The sequence below is a fragment of the Camellia sinensis genome, chromosome 3 (assembly GCF_055761805.1).
Source record: "Camellia sinensis isolate YWXY chromosome 3, ASM5576180v1, whole genome shotgun sequence".
Classification (NCBI taxonomy): domain Eukaryota; kingdom Viridiplantae; phylum Streptophyta; class Magnoliopsida; order Ericales; family Theaceae; genus Camellia; species Camellia sinensis.
This window is the reverse complement of record NC_138963.1, coordinates 41970294-41976293: the sequence shown is the minus strand read 5'-3', so window position 1 is coordinate 41976293 and position 6000 is coordinate 41970294. Positions and strand designations below refer to the sequence as shown.

The window sequence follows — 6000 nt, the reverse complement described above, 5'->3', positions numbered from 1 at the left end:
TTTTGAGTTTGTGAGTTTTAAAATTATGATTTGAGTGTAGAAATTTTGTTTGGTAAAAGAGTTTTGAAAAGAGTTTTAAATTAAGTGAGAAATTTTTGATGTAGCATATGACATTTGATACAAAAACTTACAATTCATAACCAAACATACAACTCAAAATTCTGTTAAAGCACATAAAAAATTTTAAAAATTATGGAAAATATTTTTTTCGAATATATAAAAATTAACATATGTCAATTGCAAAAAATAAAAAAATAAAAAAATTTGCACTGTTCTGGTCAACCGGCCGGACGACCGGTGGGATGACTGATTAGGCCAAATTTTAAAAAAAAAAAATTTGAAAATCGCGCCTCACACTGAGTTTTCTAAATGTTATGGAAATATAGTTTGAACATCCTATCCAAATATCATATTGAAATGTGGGGGCAAAATCATAATTTAGAAATCATTCCAAACACAGCCTTAATTTTTAATTTTTTTTTCTTGCTTTGGGAAACATAAATATTGCAGCATAGGCACTATGGACAATCTATACCTATGAAGCACAGGTACGGGTACGGGTACGGGTACGGGTACTGGTACGATACGGGTACGTCGATGCGGTAAAATTCAAAAAAAATAGGGTACGAGTACGACTTGGAACGTTTGTAAAAAAATATTTATTTTTAATTTAGAGTAATGCAAAAATTAATTAAATTGTTTAATTTGTTAAGGTCCAACCTATAATTAACATTTAATGCCAAAAGGAAAAGTATAAATCAAAATTAAATGTTAATATATTAAATAACTTACGAACCATTGTTTAATTTTAAAACCATGCTAAGTATAAAATAAAAACTAAAAAACAAATCTAGTGAAATGAATTTTATCTCTGTAGTAGAAGGAAAATATTATTTCAACTAAGGTACGATACGGTTTGGATATATACTCGATACGTCTGGGTACGTCAAAAATTAAGAAGAAAAAACTTGAGTACATGTTTCGTGTGCTTGGTACATATGCAGAAGTATAATACGAAATACGATATGCCGATAAATACCCGATACGAATACGACATATTTTACAAAGTACCCATGCTTCGTAGATCTATACCTTTTGGGGGAGACAAAAATATTGCAAACAAGAATACAAGTACACTTGGATATCTGAGCTCAACACAGGCATTAGCAGATTATGCAACCCTCATAATTGATCTAAAGAAGAATTTGTCAGCAATTGACTCTCCGGTGGTGTTCATTGGAGGTTCGTATGGAGGAAGTCTGTATGCTTTTCTCTCTATCAATTTCCTTCTTTTGTACGTCTTTCGTAAAGAATTATTAGAGCATCTCCAATCACATTCTTTTATTCTCTTTTTAAGAGGATAAAAATAATATTTTTTATTCAAAAAATAAATATAGAGGAGGTTACTATTCATTCAAACTCCAATCACAAACTTTCATTTCCTTCATTCAAACTCCAATCAAAAAGTAATTTTTGTTCATTAATAAATATTTAATTTTAAAATTTTTGTAAAACATATTTAATATTATACTCATTTTAAAGGTATGATTTTATACTTTTTATTGATGCCATTTTTATAAAAATTAAATTTACACATTAAAAGTTATTTTGAATATAATTAAGAAATATAGAGTGAATAGTGTTTTAGAGTCTCCTCCATTTTTTCATTCTCCCTCTATATTTGGAGGATCAATTCATCCTCCTGGAGGACGATATAGAGGATGGGTTGGAGTTATTTTTGGGAGAGGATCCTCCATATTTGAAGATATGGAGGATGGGTTGGAAATGTTCTTAGCTTGTTTGGTTTTATAATTTAGGATTTATTTTTAAAAAAATTAAATTTTTTTATTTTTTATATTTTTATTGAATTTTTTTTATATGGTCAACATTTTTTTTTATTTTTAAATGTATTTAATACACTTAAAAAGTATAATATTTGTGAAAAAAATCTTTAAAAAATTCACTATTTATCAAAAATATAAAAATTCAGTATATTTTTCCTATTCTTGTGTTTTTATTATTTTTTAAAATATTTCTTTTTACAAATATTTTACTTTTTAGATACATCTAAGTAAGGTACATCTAAAAAAGTAAAAAAATTACTTAAAATTTTAAAAATGTTCATTAAAAAAAATACAAAAAATAAAAAAACTCAATTTTTAAAAAATTGAATTCAAAAAACTGAAACCAAACACAACGCATATGTTGCCAGGTTTTGTTTATTGTTTTATATATATATATATATATATATATTTAAATATTTAAAATTTATTTAAGAGCAAATTATATAGGCAGACCCTAAATTTTTCCTTTTATATCATTTTGGTACTTACACTTTTGATTAACACAATTTTAACTCTAATTTTTTTTTATTGATTTTTATTATCAATTTAGTCCAATTGACAACGTTATTAAGGTCTTTTACAAAAAGTGATCATTCAGTTGGTTGAGGTTAACTAATTTAATTGATCAAGTTTACAATCTTGCCCTTAAAATCATGACACACGACATTTATGTGCATATTTTTCATAAAATAATGTTAACAATTATAGTCAATTAGACCAAACCAAGACAAAGTAAAAAATTCAGAGTAAAAATTGAACCAATTAAAATTACAAGGATCAAAATAATTTAAAAGGCAAAGTATAAAGATTACTAGTGTAATTTACCTTTGGAAATTGTTTGGGACCTCCTTTTGGAGAGACCCCCACCACCCCCACAGTGACGTGAACCAATGATGTATTTGTATTTTTTTTTTCCCTCTCTTTTTTACTTGGATCAATCACAAGTGAGTGGGGATTGTGGGGAAGTAAGTAGGAATTGTGGGGGTGATGTTTTGTGGGGTCTGAATCATTACTCTTTACCTTTTATTTATATGAAAAATGACTTGGACCCCCACAATGAGCACCCCCACAACCCCCTCTCTCTCTCTGATTGGTCAATTTTTTTTTCTTCTCTTTCAATCACCACTCTATACACACAAAAGCCTCCACGTGTATATGGAAGCGGTGATTGGAGGAGGTTTGATCACTTCCCTATTCATATAGAGTTAAAATAGAGTAGTTGGATTTGAGTAGGAAAGTTTTAATTGGGGTATATGGTTCTGACAGTGTTGGCAGCATGGTTTAGGTTGAAGTATCCACATGTTACCATTGGAGCTTTGGCATCCCCTTCCCCAATTCTATTGTTTGAGAATATTACTTCTCCATATGCCTTCAACAATGTCATCACTCAAGATTTTCGGGTATCTTCCTTTGTCTCTCTCATATTATTCATTAGGATAAATTACAAACACCCCTCTAAAATTTATTTAAATTATAAATTACCTCCTATAGTTTTAGAAATTTTATTATATCCCTTAAGGTTTATAATTTCATAACAAACAGGTCATTTTATTAATAGATCATCAAGTTAATTAACAATTTTTAATAATATTAAAATTTTATTTCAATTAATAATTCAGATAATTTTATTATTGTATAGGTGAACAATTTAAATTTTCACTTTTTCAATTAATTCTGTTAATAAAAAATTCTGACAGTGAGATATTTATAATTTTTCAAACCACAAAAAATAATTCGTATTTTAAACAAATCTCAAGTGATGTATTTGTAATTTATCCTATTCATTATAAGGTTACATATATATAATACATTGACCCAAACTGGTATTAGTGAATAATAAAAATAACCGATTATTTTTTGAGATTATATATAGATATCGTATGATGTGACATTTTATGCAACATTGATCATCTACTCTGTGGGGTCAACTAATGCCTCCGTCGGGGAAGTGAGTTGATTTTTTAATTTTTTGACTTTTTTAGTTATTTTAGTATAGGTTAAAAAGTTTGATTTAGAAATGATTTTTTGACTTTTTTAATTTTTTTTTGTGAGAGAAGAATGTAATGATTATAGATTAAATGTGATATTTTATTTGTTGTGACTAAAATACCTTATTTTATCTTTTGTGACTATTTTAGCTACAAACTTGCCAAACAACTAATGTGATTAATGTTGTGTAAAATATGATTATCCAAAGATGATTTCTCTAGCAATGCAAATTATTAAATTTTGTAAGTTTTTATTATATTTTATTTAAAATCAAAACATTATAAAAACTTTAAAAATGTCACTGTCACCAAACAATAATTTTTTATAAATTAATTCTGTGGGTAAATAATTTTCTATTAATAGATGACAATGAAGCCTTGTTTGCGTCCAACCATGTGTTTTGAGATCGTTAATAACAAACCAATAATTTTTTTAAAATAATTCTACAACATTGTACAAGCAAGAAATATTCTTTCTCGTATAATCCTGTTGATCAACTTTGCGCTCCTCCGTACGACGTCGCTTTACTCCCTGAAAACACAAACGTGAGCTAGCCGGCGGGTGTGTGCCGGATACCTCTCCGATGCCTAAGTCAGCAAAATAGACAAATAGACAAAAAACTCTGTGTATTCGAGAATTAGAGTTGTGTTACCTCTCCATAGGTGATGTTATGAGCTTTTTATAAGTTCTGTGTGGCACAATCCTAGTAGGACTCTTACTCCTCCATGTAGAGTCCTCCTAAGAATCACATTCCTGAAAGATAATGCTTATCCTTTAACACCCCTCACTGCTTAAACCAAATGAGATGGTTTTACCATATGGTTGGATGTCAATACGACCGAGATAACACGACCACGCTAAAGCCGCAGACTAGACCGAGCTCCAACTAGCTTGGTTCTTCCTTTCACTGCGCGTGTACCTTGGTTGACATATTCCAACTGGGTTGTCTGAAACCATGCTATCCACAACCAGCTTTGACCGAGCTATCTAACAGTAAGGTCCTAAGTAGAAGCCAACAATACCTTGGCACAAGATGGTTTGACCGAGCTAACTGTTACCGTGCTGACCGTGGTGACCAAGCTAACTGCAAGGTTCTCTAGGACCGGGCTAACTGCAAGGCTCTCTGGGACCGGGCTAACTATCAGGCCCTTTTACTTAGTCTTTCTCACTGTAGCTCATAGAACGCCCAATTATCTAGCTCGGCCCAATTTCTACATAAATTACCCTCTCAAACATATAATCAAACAATCCAAATGGAAGGTTTTGTTTGCATGTAATTGATTAACTAATTAATTACATTTATTTTTTCATGTGAAAAATCAGAGTGAGAGTGAGAACTGTTACAAAGTGATTAAGGGGTAATGGCAGCAAATTGAAGACACTGCAAACCAACCTGGGGGCCTTGAGGTACTCCGAAAATCATTCAAAATATGCGAGCAAGGGTTTTATCAATTCTCTCTACGAAATTTTAAAAAAAAAAAAATTTATAAATGAATCAGCATTTTCTTGCAGAATAAATTGGTAAAATATTTGATTAATTTGTTTCTTTTTTTTTTTTTTTAATGCTAATTTTCCACGGGAACTATATTAGTGTAGAGTCTTTGGTAGATTTTCTATATGGCGCATTTGTTTCTACGGCCGAGACAGATTATCCAACTCCTTCTAATTTTCTTAGTCCCATGCCAGCTTATCCAGTCAAACAGGTATTGATTTGTAGTATAATAATATAAAGAAAAATGCTATACATACTCATATTTTTAGCTATGATTCTTGCTTAACACAAATAAATAGATTTCACATGTATGATAAGAAATATAGGCATGCTAATACTATTTTAATACAAATACAAGAGAATTGGACTAAACTAACTTGGGTGCCTTGATATATTGAGTCATAGTCTATGTTTATGTAATAGTATAAATAATGTATACTTCAGTACAATGATGATTTTAATTTAATTTTTTTAATTTTAATTAGAAATAAGCCCTATCTACTGACACGTTTTGATTTTTTGATTTTTATAGTTTAGTTTCATATATGAAGACTAAGGCCTCGTTTGGGAAGTGACTATTTTAGTAGGCTATTTTAGTTTTTGACTATTTTAGTAGGTTAAAATTTTTGTGTTTGGGAAGATGATTGGATTTTTTTATGGTTGGATGTGATGTTT

The 6000-nt window shown here is 29.7% G+C and overlaps 1 pseudogene; it reads left to right on the top strand.

The window, feature by feature from the left end:
* The first annotated feature begins 1025 nt into the window (after positions 1 to 1025).
* The window catches only part of LOC114256077 (uncharacterized), a 42733-nt pseudogene continuing 37758 nt past the window's right edge, over positions 1026 to 6000 (top strand).